This window comes from Rhipicephalus sanguineus, chromosome 10, assembly GCF_013339695.2.
Source record: "Rhipicephalus sanguineus isolate Rsan-2018 chromosome 10, BIME_Rsan_1.4, whole genome shotgun sequence".
In the NCBI taxonomy this organism is placed as follows: domain Eukaryota; kingdom Metazoa; phylum Arthropoda; class Arachnida; order Ixodida; family Ixodidae; genus Rhipicephalus; species Rhipicephalus sanguineus.
The window spans coordinates 7,427,552-7,447,890 of NC_051185.1; positions in this window are offsets into that span (position 1 = coordinate 7,427,552).

The following is a 20,339-nucleotide window of genomic DNA, read 5'->3' on the forward strand; positions in this document are numbered from 1 at the left end:
TACGTACTCAGGCCGCTCTCTTTGTATACAGTTCAGTATTTTACAGCGAAAGCTGTTAAGAGATCACAACAAGGGCCCTTTTTGGCGCCGTAGTTGTCCGCCGCCGCCGCCGTCCGTAACCGCTATCGCGCGAAATAAGAAAAAAAAAAAACGAAATGGAACGGGGTTCGAACGTAGGCCCTCAACGTGGGAGCCCAGTATTTGACCTCAGTGCCATGCCGGTGCTTGAAACTGCTTTGCAAAAAGACCCTATACAGGCTTCATGTCAGGAAGGAACCACATTAACATATGTAATGTAGCGTTGCAGAAGAGTAAAATAACAACCAGGCGCCACACAGCGCGAATTTTGTAACCAGGCGTCACACAATGCGAATTGCGCAACGAGTGGGTTGTTGAATGCATCTAACCCATTACAAAGGGCTCTGCCATAATTCTTCTTCGTCATCAGCCACAGGATCAACAAAGTGCACATAATGCCTTACAGGTGTTCAGCGGGTGCCACAGTTCTCCGAAGAATGACGAAAAATGGCATAGTGGCTGCTTGCCTACTTCACAAAAATTATGATGATTTATAGCGTAGTGGGTTCCTCGCAAGTACACTTCGATTAATTGCCAAGGAAACCCATAAAGCCCCCTTGATCCATTTCCTCGGGGTATCAGTAAAGTTATTTCCCTCTCTCTCTCTCTCTTTCTCACGTTAACGTATGTTATATAGCGTGGTGGGAGAGTGAAATAACGACCGGGCGTCACGCAATGCGAATTACGCAACTAGTGGGTCATTTAAAGCTTCCAACCCATTACAAAGGACTGAGCCATAATTGTTCATCGTCATCAGTCGTCGAATCAACAAAGTACACATAATGCCTTACAAATGGTACGTCGCTTCTCCGCAGAATGACGAATAATGGCGTAGTGGGTGCTTCCCAACTTCACAAAAATTATGATTTGTGGCGTAGTGGGTACGTTGCTAGTGTAGTACTAGTAGCCCCAAGAGAGTTTGTAACGGGCTCTAGCAATGGCGATCTTCCAGCTTTCGCTGTGACTGTGCTGCGCTTTCCGTGCAGGCCTGGCGTTTTTTGTTTAGTTTGCGGCGCACCGCTTATGCACATGTCCATGCCCTGTTTACTTCGAAAAAAAAAAAAACTACGACACACGCTACTGCAGAGGGTGTAGAGATACTTGTGGCAACAGAAATGAGCCGAGGAAAGCAGCACAGAGTTGCACAGGTCACGCAGATACAGCGTGGTGTCGATATCTGACGAGTGTTTGTGACGCGTGTATAAAATCGCCATGGGAAGTACAATGGAGATGTATTGCAATGCAAGGTTATCTTAGAAGTTTGACAGTCACATCTCCCCTGCAACGAACACTTTTTTAATGCCTACCTCAGATCGGAAGCGCACGCCACTATAGAGAACAGCAGCTCTGCGAAGCGGTGCGCCTCTTGCAGCTGTCGTCCGGATGAGTTTTCAAGCGTGCAGAGCTCTGTTATTGAGTTCTCGTCGATTTGTTGCATCACAGTGAGGTCCGCTGACCGTTCGGCAAAGAATGACGAAAAAACGGCCGCATTTTCTTGTCCAAAAGCTTCGCCAACGACTGCGGCTCAGCCTCTCCGTGGTCTCTTCTTATGGATACGCAAAGACGATTCCGCAACGGCGCCCAACAAAAAAAAATCACAGCACATCCACGGAGTGAATGATGATGAGTGGGCGAAGCTGCGGAGGTTCATCGGTAAACCGTGAATCTTCCGTGAATTCTTCCCAGTACATCATCACCGACGTGAGATCGGGCGCGTTTATACTAAAGGTTCGATGAGAGTTATGACGACTTGCAGCTCACTTTAATTTTACATGTACGCTGTGAATTTTCATTGTTTAGAAAACCATTGCTTTAGAAAACATCTGGCGTCTTTCGTTAAGCAGCTGGCGTCTTTTCGTTTTGCTTTAGAAACATCTGGCGTTCTTTCGTTTTGCTTTTAGAAAACATCTGGCGTCTTTCGTTGTTTATTTCATCAATCAACGGCGTTTTGAACAAAATTTTTATTGTTTAATCACGCACAGGAGAAATCTCACCAGACACTACCTTGGAGGTAAACAATGGCTGCTAATGGGAATGAGAGACAGAAGAAGTCAGCTTTTAGCTAACACTTACACTTCTACTTCTACTAACGTTTCCTACTGGAACATGCCAATGGCTGCTAATGGGGAATGAGAGACAGAAGAATTCGGCTTTTAGTTAACGCGCACGCTGCGAATTTTTTATTGTTCAACAACGCACAGGAAAAATCTCCCACTGGCACCACCTTGGAGGTCAAGATCTGGTACTAGCGTTACGACTGGTTACGCACTACGACTACGAGGGACGAACGGGTGCCGCTTTAAGGAGCTTCGCCCCTAAAAATGGCGGACGCGCCCAGAGTTGCCGCAGCACCAAGCATTATGGGTATCCCCTATTAAAAAGTCACAAATCTGTATAAATAGACCTGGTACAAACCCAAACACTCGTTTTTACTAATGTTCATGAAATAACTTCAACGACGCAAAGCTGTACCGCAGTCGATCAGCACTAAGCGCGACACAGACGGTACGATTTTCCATGCAATGTGCCGGCCGACGCGGCGTTGGGGGAGAGGGAATGGTGGCTGTTTGATGCTATGAAAGGTCATCATTCCGGTTACCCCACCGCCGTGTCGGACGCCGCATCGCATGGAAAATCGTACCGTCTGTCTCGCCCTTTAGTCTTTTAGCAAGTTACGGAAATACGGTACGCAAATACGGTGAGGTAGTACGGTAACGCTCCTGCTTTCCCGTTCGCTGTGCTTAACCCGCTCCCAGTTCCAGTGACAGTGTGCCCCTGAACGACAGCTTCCTCGTTAACATTGAGTAGGCTGACATGCAACAATAAGGCTCGACAACCCCACAGTAACTATTTTAAAAAGCTTTTGTGGTGTTGGGGTGCCGTCACCGGCAAAAGCACAACGAGCGGGAAAGGTGGAGCGCTACCGTATGGCCTTACCGTGTTTGCGTACCGTATTTGCGTAACATGCTAAAATACTATTACCTCTTAAGTTCTCTCTCTGCTTTCGTCTAATCCTGAAGCGGCAGCAAGAAACACCACCATTCTCGCAGAGGCTGCGGGCAAATGAAGACTGGACTCCAGGTGCCCTATAAACGCAGTCGCTTTTATTAACTCAGCAGGTCGTCGGGCAGAAAATAAAATTTAAGAACGTTTACGCACGACAATTAAGTGTTCCACAGACGCGCGGCGGGGCTAGTGCTAACGCTACGTCCGAGCGCAACGACACCAGTGCGCCTCGTAGCTCTTGTCGCAAACGTCTGCTGTTCGCGATCAAACTGCAGCGTGCGCCGCAAGCAGTGCACGCATTGCGCCTCATGCCACGTCAAAGTGCCCGCCGTGGCCGTCAGCCTTCCGTTTCCACACGGGGCACTGCGGCGAAGCGTATTCGCGCGTGCACTTGAACGCTTCCCGAAACTCATTGACGTCCATGAGCACCAGGTTCAACCGGACGTTCGGCGGCAGGCTCAGACGGTGGCGCATGCGCTCGTCGAACTGCGCCGCCTCGATCCTGGGAATGCAGAATCCGGCCGCGTAGTTGACAAAGAAGAGCCGCCACACCATCCGGTTAGAGAAGCGCCGTCCGTCGGGACCGAAATGCGTCGTTCCGTGCGAGAAACGCTGGTAGGCGGCCATCAGGGGCTTGACCGCGGCGTTGTCCGAGAGGATCTCCGCGAGGAAATAGCGGGCGTTTCTCGTGGAGACGCGAACCCTACGCAATTCGTTTTTGTAGCGCTTCAGCAGGCAGTACTGGAGCTCACCGAACCGGTCCCGAGTCCAGCTGGACCACTTCGGGTCGTCGAGAGAGCACGTGAAGAGCGCCCGCGTCACGTCGGCCGCCAGTAGCGGGAACAGTGTGGACGGGTATGCGGCTCGTGTCACCAGCGCCGCAGAGGACACGCCACTCGAAGTCAGGTACAGGCCCGTCGTCGACTCCGCAGCGCGCGTCCAGGCGGCGTCGAGGTCACCTGAGCGCGTGTCTTGGCGCGCGTCGTAGTTGCCATCGCCCTTGCTCGACCTCCAGTACCCGTGCAGACTACTTGCGAGCAGCTCCCCGTAGTATCGGACTAGATCTTTCGGCCCGTACGTGACGTTCGTGGGCGCGTAGTACTGGTCGAGTTGTTCTTCGCGCTCGTGGCCTGCGAGGTAACCCACCTGCAGAGTCTTAAGCCGCTGGACGGCATCGGCAACGTCTAGGCTCTGCATCCAAACGGTGCCCTCGCGGAAGGTGTGCGCCAGCGAAGAGACCATGTTCTTGGTCGTGACGGCCCACTGACGGTCTAGGTCGGGAGTCTTGGCCAGTATATCCCGCAGAATCCACCGGACGCCGTGCGGATAGAGTCGGTTGACCAGGTGGAAACAACCCTGCACCCTTGGATTCACGCGATGCTGAAAGCTAGGAAAGCCCATGCGCTACAGCTCTCTCGGTATCGATTCTGCCGGCAGAAGCGGAGCCACGTGCGCGATGACGCTGAAGCCGAAGAAATTGAGAATCGTCCGTGGAGTGGGCTTGAGCAAGATGGCCGAGAGGTTCCTGACGTACGCCTCGTTGAGCACCACAACGTCATCCGCGTGGCGTTTCCGCAGGTGCGAAAGGTAGACGTCCACGTGGAAGTTCGGAAGCTCCGGGAATTCCTTGACGTGGTAGACGGCGTCTTTCTTCCATAGTGGCTTGGAGACAGGCTTGGACGCCTCTAAGAGCTGCGCCTCAAAGCGTGTGACGTCATCGGCCAGAGCTCTGCTACGTGGCAATGTCTTCCACAGTGTCAAAACATGCCGGATTATCTCCTTGTAAGAAAGGGACGCGCGTGTCTTCTGCATCGTGTACTGCACGAACAGAAAATTCCTCGGTGCGTCCAGATGGAGGACGTAGTCACCGCCATCTGACAGCTTCCGCAAGAAGACGTAAACGACGGGAAACACGCCCATCTGTCGGTCGATAAGACTCAAGACTCTTTCGAACTGAAAAGGCTGCGGCGGCGGTTCGACGTAGGGCCAGTCCTCAAGGCCGACATCTCTGAGTAGGCCCCTGATTCCGTCCCACTTGTGGACGTCATTGGGTACCGCGTTCATCAGGCAGCCGCTCAGCACACTGCTAGAATGGTCTAAAAAGTTGTGCTCGCCGTGACTGACGCCCTTAATGACCGTGGATGGCACCGAATGGGCGTGTTCCTGGAGGTACCTGGAATGTATTGCGCGATTACGTCAATGGCTGAGTGGCCTGTTGAGCAACGCGCAAATAGAAGAGAATTTAGTATTACATCATTGAGCGCATAACAGTTGAGCGAGAGACATTACACGCAAGTGCTGCATTTGCTCCTAAAATACCACTCGCGTTTGCACGCAAGTCACTGGGTCTTCATCCTTACAATGAAATCAGTTGCTGCTGTAAACATTTCAGAACGTCGCAAAGTAACCGCACTGCGAGATTCTACTTCATTTCGGCGCAGCGCGTAAGACAAGGCCGAGAGTTAGCGGAAACATGATGCATTCGGTGCGCTCTATCTCGTCGCTGTCAATTCTTAGTCCCACTGTATGAACTGTCACAATGCATGAGCAATTTATCAGCGCGACCAATAAGTTGCACACGCTCGGCCTGTGTATACTAAAGCAGTGTAAAGTAAAAAAAATTGCACAGCTTGCACTTGTGGCGCAAGGCTGGAACAGCGGCGCTAGAGTTCGACCTAACTAAGTTTTGCTAGTAATGCCAAGCGTTTGCTAGAGATGCTAAGTTTTTGCTAGTAGTACCAGAGTCCTTCAATGCAAGGACTCGATGGACTCTGGTAGTACTAAGTATGGCTGGGCATGGCTATAGTCCGGTTTCGATCGGTTCCCCACACTACGCACGTGATGTAAGAACGCGCACGTGTCACGTGGTTTTGGCGGGAACATGTCACGTGACTAGTTACGCGATGTTACATATTTAGTCACGTGACCAGTTTTTACGTGTTACGTGATTTTTAGTCACGGAACTAGCTGTCACGTGATGTTACGTTACTTCAGTCTCGTGACTAGTTGTAACGTTACATTACGTGGCAGTGATTACGCGATGCTACGTGATTTTTCGTCACGTAACAGACTCGTCCATCATAGTTCGGCGCACGTTTTGTGGGAGTGAAGCAGAAGTTGAAGAGAACGAAGCGAGTGCATGCTGGTTCATGATGATAATTCCTGTTCGCACTACCCGGCACAACGAAAAACTTAAATATAGCTCCGCTCTTCAAAAGGAAACATTATTCGTCAGGACTCATCAGTGTTGTAGGCGTCACCGAAAAAAAGTAACTGAATACGTTACTTGTTACGCTAACAAAAAAGGAACGCGTTACCGGCCTACGTTATAGTTGTAAGATCAGTTGTGCCAGCCTGTCCCGTCGTATTACTTCTCTGTGGTTCGTGTTTCCCGCTGGTTTTCATACAATTCGCCCTACGTTACCTCTTAAAAAAGGTAACGTGTTACCGTTAGTCATAGGCGTGCGCACAGGGGGGGCAGGGGGGGTGCCCCCCCTAATCATCTAAGAGGGGGGGCGCGAAATTTGCCCCATACGTGGACTTAGTAGGGTGGAGGGGTGCTGCGATGAACCTTCGCCCCCCCCCTAATGGGGAACCCTGCGCACGCCTATGGTTACAGTTACACTAAAAAAGTAACGGACGTTACTTCTGCCGTTACTCTATGGTCAGAAATTGTATTCACCGTACGTCCACTGTAGGAACCCCAAATAATAGTTTTACAAAGCTGATACTTATCATTCACACAACTTCTATCACAAACGAAAATTTTTGCGCGAAGTACCGACTTAACGAGAGTAGGTCGCACAAATGTGTCGTACCATGGCAACAGTAGCGTAGCCAGAAATTTTTTTCGGGGGTGGGGCGGGGGGCATTAAGCCATACCTTATGTGTGGTTGTGCGTGCGTCTGTATGTGTGCTTGTACATATACACATGGAAATTGATAGATTTCGAGGGGGAGGGGGGAGGAGGGTTGACGCCCCCCCCGGCAACGTAGGACGAGACGAAGAAGGCTACAGCACAAGCGCATGTGCTGTAGCCTTCGCCGTGTCGTCCTACAATTTTTCGCGCTATTTTCATTCATCATGAATTGCCAACTCGCCCAACAGTCTATTCTTAACGCCTGGCGGGCCGCCATGAGTACGCCGCTGCGACAATAGAACGTCGGGGCGAGCTCTGAAATAGTGGCGCCTATGAGACGAGGGAATTTTGTGCAAAACTTCCGGGATAATTGAAACAAAAAACGTTACGAGTAAAGTGAGATCTCACGTTACCGAAAAATGTTGACGTAAGTACGTAATCTGTTACAGTTCCTAAATAGTAACGTGTACGTTCCTAAGTTACCGAAAAATGTAACGCGTTACCGCCTACACTGGGACTCACATAAAATTCTTGCCATGTCACGTCATTCCACATAATTGAAGCATTGCTGCTCCAGCTGCTTTGAGGCGTTGCCGTGTTTGCTGTAATTGACTTATGCGAACGTACACGTGGACTACTACAGGTCGTTACGCATTACGGTCCCTGACGAAGATTATGCTATTGTAGCAGGCGTCACATTCTGCGAGCCATTTCTCTTCATCGCTACACGCACGATGCATAATGGCTATTCTGCATGTGCCAAATCCTGACAGTATACCATAAAATCTCATCAAAACTGACGTACTTCGTGACTTCGTTGATCAGAAAGGCCCGTCCCGCCGCCCTGTAAGGAAGGTCATGGCTGGAACGTTCCCAGGCGGACGAGCAGATGTACGCATAGAAATCTTCGCACGGGTCAACCGTCACGTTCAGCATGTCGTTCACCATCCGGCTCTCCCACCGGCACGACTCGGTGTCGCACTCCACGGACGTCGCATCCCCGTCAGACACGCTAGAGTCACCGTAGCCGGCGAGACTGAAAGATCTCTTGCGGGTCAACGTCGTCTGCGGGAGCGACGTGACGCGATCTCCCGTTGCCTCTTCTTCCTTCCTCGCCTCTTCGGTGCCACTTCGTCCCTTCTTCCGTCCTGAGGCTTCCGCCGGACGCAGTGGTTCGATGTCATGGGCATCGTTATGACCGTCGCTCCCTCTTGGAACCACCAGAATGGCCACTACGACCAGGAAGGAGACGATCAGCACAGAGACGAATGCGAAAGCCGCAGGTGACGCCTTCTTCTGCTCTTCTTTGAGGCCCTTCCTCGTCTCGAACGAATATTCGTGGTCCCCTGGATCGCCGAAGGAAGAAGCGGCGCCGTGGAAAGGCCCGGCGGTGTCTTCGAGACTATCTTCCGACTCGTCGTGTTCCTCGGAGCTTTCCTCGCTTTTCAGGTCTGCCGGTTCCATTGTCGTAACTGGGGAACTCTTCTTCTCCGCTGACGAACTCTTCTTGTTCTCGATCGACGAAATCTTCTCCGCTGACGAAGTCTTCTTGTGCTCGATAGACGAACTCTTCTTGCTCTCTACTGACGAACTCTTCTTCTCGACTGGCGAACGCTTCTTTATCAACGGCTGCAAGGACGTTATCTTGTCATTTTTCGGGATCGTGGTACTAGACCGTGCGGGCAGCGGATCGCTGGAAGACTGGACGGTCTTGACGGCTGGAAGCTTTGCCGCTGGCTCTTCTTTTGTCGCCTGTGGAGCGACGACAGGAGCTGCGGTGGCGAACTTCACTTCGGATGGTCCGGCGCTTTCCGTTCGTCCAGCTTCACTTACGGGCAGCTGTATGTTGTCTGGTTTGGGAAACAGCGGGCAGTTCGGGAACAACATACGGTCCAGGGAGCGGCCCGGCAGCTGTAAATGCGGCCGCAAATAGGAAAGGTGCTTGTGTGTCGTATCGTCCATTTTCAACGACCTTCGCGACGGAGCTTGGACCTTTCAAATGTATAGCAGGAGTTCACCCGTCTCCGGGATGTAAAGGAGAATGAAAAGCCTGGGAGGAATTTGCTGGAAGAGGCGTCGATCGAGCCCAACGTTAAGCTGTGGCGGACGCGAAAGCTGTTAAACCCTGGCTCTTCCGAGATAGAACAATTATCCCGATAAACGTGCCCACGAGGAATCTGGCCGCACGCGCGGGGTACCTAAGAACGTGCTGGTTAAAACTTCTTTCTTTTTGTATTTGTGGGCCTGCAGTCTGGTCGCTAACAGGGCAACACTGCACAAGTAGTACTTGCTGTTCTGTTCGGAAAGTTGGTGCATGTTCAGTGTTGCTTGCTGCCGGAAACACGACCTCAAAGAGGATACAGAGCGGGCGCTCACTTTCAACTATTAACGCGATGGCGTTGAAGAGCTCGTTTCGCAGAAATTGCGGTGTCGGCGCCGTTGGTTGTGAGCGAAAAATCATCATCTTGTCCGTGACCGAAAAATCGAGAAAGGAGCAAATAAAATCAAAAAAATAAAAATCTGAGGTTTGAGGTTAATCGAACCCAGGCCGTCTGCGTAGTAAGCAGGCGTTCTACCACAGATGCACGAAATTTCTTGAATCTGCTGCGGAAAAAGAACGCTATATGAATGTCATGCAGCGAAACGAGTCTCCTTAACTCATGTAGCATTGCGTGGCAGAAGCGTAGAATCGCGCCAGGCGTCAAAACATGTGCATTGCGCAACTCGTGGGTGTTTTAAAGATCCACCCATTGCAAAGCGCTGAGACATATTTAATTATCGTCAGCTGCAAAAGCATAAAGAAATTGAGCAACTGCGTAGGTTCGTGTGTTGTATTACGGACGCGTAGTGGGCCTTTCGCTGATTCGCAAAAGGAAGAATGATGGCGTAGTGGGCACTTAACAACTGTACTTGCAGTAGGCCTTCTAGGATAGTTTGAAATGGCCAATGTTATGCGCACAGACGTTCGTTTCCTTACGGCACGGTTGAGGCATGCACCGAGAACCGAAGGCAGGCTAGCAATTGAGAAGGCGATGCGCACGGGGCCCGGTTACGCTATCGTGTCTCTTGAAGGCGAAGCTCAAGCGTCCCCCAAATTTATTAAGGCAATATACGTCCCCTCCTCCCCCCCCCCCCCCCCCCAAGAAATATGCCTGGCTATACGCTATACGCTATAGTATCCGCGATGGAATGGACAATAATCGGGCGGTTAAATTTGAAAACGTACGAATTTTGAGGAGTGTTACGGTAACACCAGTGAACTTATTCTACTAATGGATTAAATTAATTTAAATACATGACAGATTCAGAAATATTACGGTAGGAATAATTAGGAAGTGTGAATTAGCGTGGTGTAAATTTCGTTGCTTGAGTGAAATCCCTCAGAGCACGTGGAATTTTTTCAGCCATCGCAATGCACGCGGGGCCGATGCACCCGGTGCGCGCGTGAGCTTAAAGCGCCGTGTAGAAGACAGGGCGTAGCCAGGGGGGGGGGGGAGGTTTCAACCCCCTCCCCCCCGGAAAAAATATTTCTGGCTACGCCCCTGGTAGAAAAAGAAGAGGAAGAAGAAACTTCACAATCATGAAGCGGTCGCGGAGCGAGACCAAGTCATCGCCGCCGAGGCCCGACGAACCAGCGGGCATCCTGAAACCTCGACAGGGCCTGTTCGAGCCGCCGAAGGCACACCCGAACAAGACGATCAGGTTCAAGACGGAGTCGCAGCACATCGAGACGTCGCACACCGAACAGGAGGCCCCGGCCGGCATCGCCGAGCCCTCAGACAACAGCGACGCGAGCGCCAACAGCGAGTTGTCGTCGTCGTCCTCGTCGAACTCGGAGGAGACCGGAGGCCAAACGCAACAACCGACCACACAGCCGCGACATCACGGCGCTGCCGCTTCGGGTGCCGCCGACCGCATGCTCGCACTGCCCTCCTGGTTCACCGAGCACGTGAAACGTTACATCGGCACGTTCACGACGCGCGCCGAACCTGGAGGCCGAGACGGGACCTCGAACGATCGGGACCAAACGGCGCGTTACGGGAATACCAGAGGCAGACGTCCTAGCCGTCGGAGGCGGGGGCGCAGCGCCGCCACCGAGAGATACTTGCCTCAGTCGCAGGACGACATGCGCTGGCGCGTGGCGCTGTCGCGCTACGCGCTCCTCACGGTGCTCGGCATCGCGACGCTCCTGTTAGTGATCGCCGCGGTGCACGTTATGCGCGGGGACGAGCGAAGTCGCTCCGTCAAGGTGCAGGGCGGCGCCGTGACTCTGGAGGCCGGTGAGGACGACGAGCGGCCCCGACGGCGCGCTTTGATGACGAGCGCCCGAGACAATGCCGGACCGGGCCGCGAACTGAACGTCGAGGAAGCGGACGCCTCGCTCACCACGACGGAAGAATCTTGGACAACTTACGAGCAGCCCACGTCTGACGGTGCGGACCCAGCGGTAGGCGGCCAGCGGACCTCTTCGACACCAGATGGACGAAGGACTGCTCAGTCACATAGCGACTGAGATTCGCACGCAGAGAAGCTGCCGCCTACGCTACGCGTTGCGAGTGATTGCGCGATTCGAGCAGCTATTGATGAAATAAACCTTTGAATGCATCGGTCTCCAACGCAGCTACCAACCAAACATACTTTGTGCACGGATGCACCTGCAGATACAACATATGTATACCATCACACTCAGCGACTGCGTTCCATGAGGCTGAGCGATTAGTCCTTTTCGAGGAACAAAGCAATTATACTTAGCAATACTTGTTTTTATGGTGCAGCAGTGCTACAAGCGACAATTGTTATAGCAACACTATCGGATAAACAGTTGAGGCGCTTCGCCCGTCCGCGTCAAACCATGCTGTCCACCCATGTAAGAAATTGCCGCCACTTATCTTTAAAGGGCCCTGCAACACAATTTTTAGCATGGTCAGAAAATGCTGCCCATCGGTAGTCGATGCTCCCGAGATCAAGTGAGCACAGCACGCGCCTTGGAATTTACAATTAATATCTCAAAGTCGGCTAAAAATCACTCGCTCTTCTCTCGACAAATGATGCCATAAACCCAAATGACCGCACCATAAACACGAGGTCCCAGGCCAGTGGCTGATTTGAGCATTGTGAGCCGCATAGTTACCGCGGCCGCCGCGCGATGCCGCCAGGTGCCCAGGCGGGCGCTCGTGATCACACTGAAGGTAAGCCGCTCGTTCGAATGAAAAAGAAAAGAAAGTGTTCAAGGTCATAACTCGCGCTGACGAAAGGGCGCATCTTCTTGCCCCCTTGCAACACCCCTCCCTGCGTAGCTTTTAGCGCGCTCGCTAGGACGAAAGGGGAGAGAAAGCGCTTGAAGCGTGCGACAAATCTCTGTAACTCCACTTCGGGTCTCCTGCCACCGAGGAAGACTGGATCAACCACCTCAGGAGCCCCGACAGGGCCCTTCAACATCAGGCCGTCCAGAAGGCCCAAAAGGTAGCTGGCGAGCTCCGACTCCCTGTCCCCACATGGGCAGAGCCACCGGGCCGGCCCCCAAGGGGTGCCCAGGCCCCTTCAGGACCTTTAATAAAGCTAATTTTCTCTCTCTCTCTCCACTTGTACTTGACGGATTCTAACAAAATCCACGCACATCCACGAAGTGAATGATGATGAGTGGGCGAAGCACTGGGGATCGTTCGGTAACCGTGAATCTCCCGTTTGTCGTTTTTGCCGTTTTGCCGCCGCTTCCCGCGCCCTCGCCTCCGGAGTAGTAGCTTGTCGTCGGCGTTCCTGTCGAGCCGCGTCTTACGTTCGCTTTCATCCATGGCAGAAAGAGAATGTGTGGCCCGGAACGCGCTTACATACGCATTCGCACCGCAGCGTCCTCTCGTGTATTTTTACTCGAGCGTGCATTGCTGTCATATGCTTGATTGATGGGCGCTTAATGTCGGTATTTTGATGGTGTTTTGATTTTTTCATTTTGTGGCAGAAAGAGAATGTGTGGTATGGAACGCATCTCCACGAAGTGAATGATGACGAGTGGGCGAAGCTCGGTTCTAAGGTCCATAATGTGCCGCACGCTTCGTGGCCGATCCCCCGTAGTGGGTTGGGCTATTCCCCCAAGGAACCAACCAACCAACCAACCATAATGTGTACGTTGAAGTCGCCGACTAGTATAAAGGGTTTGTGCTTGTAGGTGTTTTATATTATTTTGTCACAATTATGATTGTTGTTCGTCTATTGTGAACCTTTTTTTTATTCACATACATATGTTTCGACTGTAGCAACGGACAAAGCTATACTCGGGGACAACTTTCTGTGGCAATGAAGGGAAAGCTACGGGGGCGGAGCGTCTGCACATGTACTGCTACGCGAAGTGGTCCGGTTTGGCGCGCGTCTCGTAACGCCGTGGAAAGCGATGGCTAGCGTTCCATTTCGACGCAAACGCTGCTTAGCGTCCAAGGTACGGGTAAAAGGCGCGACTTTTTCAAGCACGCAAAAACGCAAAGTGACAACGTATAAAGTAAAAGAAATATCTCGCTTGTGTGCGCTGCGTTCCGTCTCAAAAAGCTACATGTAGAAAATGAAGTATTTTATATATCTCACGCAGAAAATACAGACGCAATTGTGGGACTACATTCATTAGCGGTAGGATACGTGCATTGTGGCTCTGTAGCTTTCCCTTCATTGCCACAGAAAGTTGTCCCTGAGTATAGGTCCTAAGGTCCATAATGTCTACGTTGAAATCGCCGTGTAGTATAAAGGGTTTGTGCTTCTAGGTGTTTTATATTGTTCAGTCACAATTATGATTGTTAAACCTTTTTTAGGTGATTTTACACGGTGCTGTGCCGTGAGCACAGACACCACACAACCGACAAGCCTAGACCCAAAGGTGCTTCGCCCCTAAAACTTTTGCGGCAGTAGATTCGTGAGGCAATAAGCTCTCTTAATGAAGCCATTCGACGATTACCTGGGAAAGTGTTGCAGGGCCCCTTAAACAAACTCTAGTCAATGGATACTACTTTGCGACACCGATATATTTCTGCAAAACGGGAGGCGAAAAAGTATTTAACTTTACTTTTGAAGCCGTTTCATAGTGCCGGCTGTGGGAATCGAGCGCGCCCTCCCCTTTGGCGCCTCGTTCCCCAGCTAACGCGTGTGCTGGTCCCGCGCGGCTCGAGCACCGGGAACCGCTGTTATTCGGCGACATGGCTACCGTGGCTACGCCGCCAGGCCTTCTTGCTTGGTGCGAGCCATGCGTTGGTCTTCCCCGCACGAGTAACGCTTCCAGACATGTCCGGAGAACGCTTGCCGCATATCACGCTTGCACACGTCACTGCGCTTCACCAGTCCTCATTGGCCGCCAGTGACAACCCCCTCTTCCAGGAGCTCGCTTCTGTCTGGCGCTGGCTTGCCCAGGCTTGCCGCGTCAGATGCTCTCAGGCCTGCTCGAGAGGTTGACGCGCTGCTCTGGCAGGCGGCTTCTCGTCCGTGTGCTCGACTGCTGCCCTTTGTGTGATAGTCGTAGCGCCACTGGCAAGCGTACTCGATCGGTCTTGCGGAGTTACCCTGACGGCCCGCAAAACCCGTGATTGTCGCACTGTGCTGCATCTTGGGTTAATAAACCCGTGTTTGTTGACAACATGCCTAGAGTGCCTTTTCTGCGCCGTGTCGGAGAGTCAACGAACCCGGCCGTAGCGTCTTTGTTCGCTGCGGCAGTGGAGAACGTCACGTCCCCTCCCGGTCGCCTCGTAGGGTAAGCTTCGTGCAAAACCCATCTCCACACGGTCGGGGCGACAGCCTGTGTTCTACTCCTTTACGACAGGTGCCGCCGCGGTAGCTCAGGAGTTACGGAGTGGCTACAAAAGATGACATCGTGATTATGAAACGGCGCAACGAAATGACGCGCAACACTGACGATGAAGAAGACACGAAGACAAGCTCCAGACTCTCAACTAATCTTTACTCACTTCGATACACACTTTCATACCCACACGTGGTCACACACAGCATAAAAAAACACGAACGAAACAAAAATATATCAAATTTGCCTATTCAAATACAAAATTTCTTTATTCTGCAGGGCGATATATGAAACGCTCATACATCAATTCTTTTTATGATGTATGTGCAAAGCCTCGATTATCTCACGAGTTATCTGTTCATGATTCCTGGCGATGATGTTCGTTTTGCTGAATTGAGGAGCGCACCCACACTCCTTGCAATGCGCAGCTATATGCGATAGCCCATCCGCACGAGTGTTTGCCTCATGTTCTTTTAATTTAACATTCATGCATCTTCCGGTCTGCCCTCTATATACAGTCACACACCAGATGACATCAAACGTTGAGATGACATCGTACCTGGAAAAGAAAACGCCGATCATGTGCGCTCTACACTGATACAATGCTGACACGCGTTGTACTGTCCTTGCAGCTCAGCTGAAGTAACTGGAGCTTGCAGTCGCAGCATCCAACCCGCATGCTGCGACTGCGTGCGTCTTAACCCAGAATTAAGACGCACGCGCAAATCACCGGTAAAATGAAGAAAATCAGTGAAGCGGGCTTCTACGCATAAAGCCTCTTATAGCGGAAAAGCCCGCTTTCGGTAGTCTTCAAACATTTTCTTTAAAAGAGATAGAAAACGGAAAACACGCTGAAATGCGGTGCTTTTTTCATGAAAATGTGTGCGTCACACCATGTGAACTGAGTAACGAGTGGGTAGTTCAGAGCTGACAACCAATTAGAAAGAGCGTCATCACCAGCGACAGCATCAACAAAATGCGCTGCTACGTAGTTGCGCGTACCACCTTACAGACGCGAAGCGGGCACTTAGCAACTGTAATTGCAGTAAGCACCAGATAGTCGGATGCATCTTAAGACGTGCTAGACATGCCGAAATTCTCTCCTGCGCAGCACCGCGATCAGCGCATGCGCGTCCCCTTCCCCTCTCACTCCTCTCCTACGCTGCTCCCCTCTCGCGCGCCTGTCGACCGCGTTCTCCGCTCGCCCTGTGAGAATTAACGGTCAGGTTAGAGGGAAGACACCCCGCGCGTAGTGTTCCTCCGCGTTCCACGACGCGAGGTCGGTAGCATGCCCGAGGTCGGTAGCATATGCCCAACGAACGCCAACGGAACGCGATCGTGCAAGTGCTCCGGCTTCGCATCGCCTCGTGGTCCCCTTTAGCGGGAGACGGTGTAATTTTTTTTAGCACAAGTGGCGCGCAGCTGCGGCGGTTGCTATGACAACGGCGCAGCAGCGGTTCTTTGTTAACGGACGTCTTACTGCCAGCAAGCGAAGCATGGCAAGCGAATGAGAAGGTGACGCGTACGGGGCCTGATAACTCTATCGCGTTGCAAAGCTACAGGGTCCTTCCGTTTCCTTTTTTTCTCTTTTTGCTCCCAACGGTGCCTCTCAGACAAGCCTGAAGGAGAAACTGAGTTGGTCCCGAAAATTCGCGTTTTAAACTGTTTAAGTAAATGTTCTTGCTTAGAATTTTACAGCGAAGCTGCATTAGAACTAGGCCATTTGTAACTCCGCGAACGTTTACCCAGTCAACGATTACCTAAAGATACAGATAACTTCATTGAAAAACGTTCCGAGAGACGCACGGGTAGAACAGTTACCTGCTCAACAGAAAACTCCTAGCAGGAATGTGCCACAGAATTCGGGAAAACCCAACTAATCACCACTGCATGGTCCACTAAAGATAAACTGAAAAAGGTAAATACATACATAAATAAATGAAGTAAGGAAATAAACAAATAAGAAAATAAATAAATACCTCACGCGCTTCACACTAAATGAGAAATGTATAAATAGATGTACAAATAAACAAAACAAATAAATCCGGGTGCTACACAGCATCGCTGGTCATCCACCTTCACAGAATGGAATGGCTCATGAACTTTTTTGGTTGGTGCCTTTTATTGCTTAAGCTATGTGGCCTCTTGCCAAACCATTCTAAAAGATTGGGCGTTCAAACACGGACACAAGAGAGAAGTCAAGACACCCCGAACGCCGACTAACTGCAAAGGCGCACAACAGCGGAAAAGAATGAAGGCACGAAAACTTATCTGTGCATGCCCAGGAAAGAGGCGAACCTACCAAACCTGCACGCGAGGGGGTCTACGTGAAAGGGGCCATGCAACGCTTTTTCAGCATGGTCAGAAAACACTGCCGATCGGTAGTCGAGGCTCCTAATAAAACGCGAGCAAAACATTATAGCACCGCCCGTGGCCTGGAATTTACAATTATCAAAGTCAGCTAGAAATCATTCCCTTTTCTTTCTACAAATGATGGCATGCCATATACCCAAATTCACGACCATTTGCTGATTTGAGCATCGTGCGCTGCATAGTTACTGTGGCCGTCGCGGGAGGCCGCCACGAGTCTGCGCGCGCACTCGCGATCACACTGAAAGTAAGCGGCGCGTTCGAAGGGAAAAAAAGCAAAAGTGCTCAAGGTCATACCGCGCGCGTGACGTAACTTCTTTCCCCGTGCCATCCCTCCCGGCTTAGCTTCCAGCGCGCTCGTCGGAACGAGAGAAGAGAAGCGTACGACAAATCTACGCTTCAGAAAGGTTGAAGTCGCAACAGCGCATCAGCTTTCACGTCCGTCAGTCGCGTTGTCAAGCAGTCCTCTACTGAGCAGCCTACGTGAGTATGCATGCGCTTCACAGGGGCGTAGCCAAGGGGGGGGGGGGGTTCAAACCCCCCCCCGAAATTTTTCAGTTTTGCTTGCGTATATATACACGCGCACATACAAACGCACGCACGAACATACATAAAGTATGGTTGAACCCCCCCCGAAAAAAATTTCTGGCTACGCCCCTGGCGCTTCATGTACTCGCCCGAGATTTATGGCCGAGTTACACAGTTCAGAGCGAGTGCTTAGCGCTATCTCGGCAAGCACAAGAAAAAGATTAACTACAAGCGGAATTTTCGGAGTATGAAAGATTTGGATAACGCCTTGTTCACGAGCCTTATGCCTGAAGTAGCTATCTCAGTCTTGTAAACTGCTTCAGCCTCTTAAAACGGATCGCCGTAAAACGTACACAGGCGTCTTTGTTTGTCAAAAATTTTGTTCCTGAGCAAGACGGAGATGAGGAGCAAAACTTATTCATTTACTCAAGAGAAATTTCTCCTTTGAAGATGGCGGCGAAGGTGAAACGTCACTGTCGGACGTCCTACGCCAGGCGCAAGGCGGCGAAGACCGTGGATGCTGTCTCTAGGACACTGTGGACCCACTCTTCCTTCAATGCCTGTCTCGCGCCCTGTGTACATTAGGGCTGAAGAAACTGTCGCATGGGAAAACCCGACTCGAGTGCGCATGTAGGCGAACTTGTTCCGATAATTTCTTTCGCCAGGAACAATCCTACGACGAGTACAAACACGCATATGTGCAAATTTGCATTTTAAAGCAACTCTTCGTCTTCTGTCAATTTGTTGCTTCGTGAACACTAGAGAACATACTTAAGACTTAAAAATCATGACATTGTTAGCTATAGCTACATGCTCGCTCATTTAAGCGCGGTTGAGTGTCAACGTCAATTTGGCCACTTTGGTGGCTTTGTAACTCCAATCTCACAAAAATAATGCGACATGTTTTACAGATTAGGCTAGAACACACGCTTGGCTTTAATTGTGGGGAGTTTAAAGAAAATCGAAGGGAGGCCTTTTATTTATTATTGAATTTCAAAATATTGCATTCTTAGAGACATGCCTTCACTGAAGTATTTTTCGTTTATGTTGGACGTCATTCTAGGCAATCGCATTTGGCACAGTTGTTAATCTAATGTGTGGCATGTTACGTATGGCCCTGGAATACATCATGGCAGACGCCATTGTGCATGGACCCGTTGGCCAGAAAGTTTTCACCAGGGATCGGCGCTTGTACGAAAGCGCTGAACCCCGCATTTTTCTGGAAGGTGCTCATGTGTCTGTGGCACCTGTGATCGGGAGAGCGAGGCGGCCTCATCGTGGGAAGGCGCCGCTGGAGACGTTCCCATTGAACCAGGGCATGTCTTCACCTGAACGCAGATATAACCGTTTGCAGGCGCTCGAGACAGCGGGCGCCATCTCCTTCGGAGTCAACGACCGCTGTCGTTGACTCCGCTGTCGTCGACCCCCCCCCCCCCCCCCCCCGACTCCCCTCGGACTCATCCTCTTCGCTGGGAGTTCTCGGGATCAGGTCGCCCGAAGTGGGACTCGTACGTTAGCATTGTGTGGTGCAGTTGTGGCCCCATTAAACATCGATATCGACCATGCTCCTCACCAGGTGTACTGAGTGGCCACTTCACCCTTTCTGGTGGGCGGAGCACTGCTACGGCAAGACACCGGATTGGCGGGAGCTGCCGCCATCGCTTCCCGAGTCTCTCAGCGTTAGCAAATGCAGGGCTATTTAAGTCGAAGACTGTTGTACAAAATAGTTCTCTCTCTTGTAACTACTATGTAAGTAAACCTCCGTTCTTTTTTAAGGTGCTTTTGTCCCTGGAAAACGTGGGCTATGGGTACGATGGCGGGGCCGGCTACCGATGATGAGACTTGCCGGACCCTAGTCCTAACAGGCAACACTCTGGGAAATTTGGAAATTCTGACTATTATAGACACTGAGCAAAAAAATCTGAAATTAGTGCATAATTGAACAATGTGCCGTATTTGCGATTTTCTTTTCTTAAAATATGGGCAACAAAACTGCATGGTAACAACATTTTGTAAATGCACGTTACTCATAGTACGTCAAGAAAAATTTTGAGACTAACAGCTACAATCGTTTCATAGGATCTCATCAAAATCCCATTTTCGCGCAGTTCGCAAAAAGTGGTTCTGGCTCAGTGGAGACTCCCGAACTTTTTTGACTAAGGCAAAAATTTTTTTGACGAAACTAAGATTGCTTTTGTGGCCCTGGGGACTCATACAGCGAAATATATTTTTTAAGCGAAATTTAAGCGGACATGCACCGATGTTCTTATCTGAACACACCCTGCTGCATGAACAGCTGGCTGCCAGCTTCGTCACAGCTTATGCAATAAACACTTGCCGATGCAAATATAACTACACATACATTACAATAAAAATGCAAAAAGCAAGTCGGTTAACTAGGCGCAAGAAACATGCATTCGAAGACAACCAAAAGTGTGCAAAGCAAGAGTTCAAAAGAAACGTCAGAGGCTGAACCGCTAATTCAAGTCAGAGTGCCAACTAAGCAATGAGAATGTCGTCACAGGGGCTTTTGTCAAAGTGAGTTTTCCTCTCACTTTGTCATCTCATATCATGCTCTCCTGAGGTTACATGTTTGTGTATCCCGTGATTCATAACTGAAGGAAACTTAACTGAAGGAAAATTTGCAGTGCAAACTAAATGATAGCACCCATCCCATTTATTGTCACTGTGACGTCACTTAGTCCACACTGCAACGTTTTCTTCAAC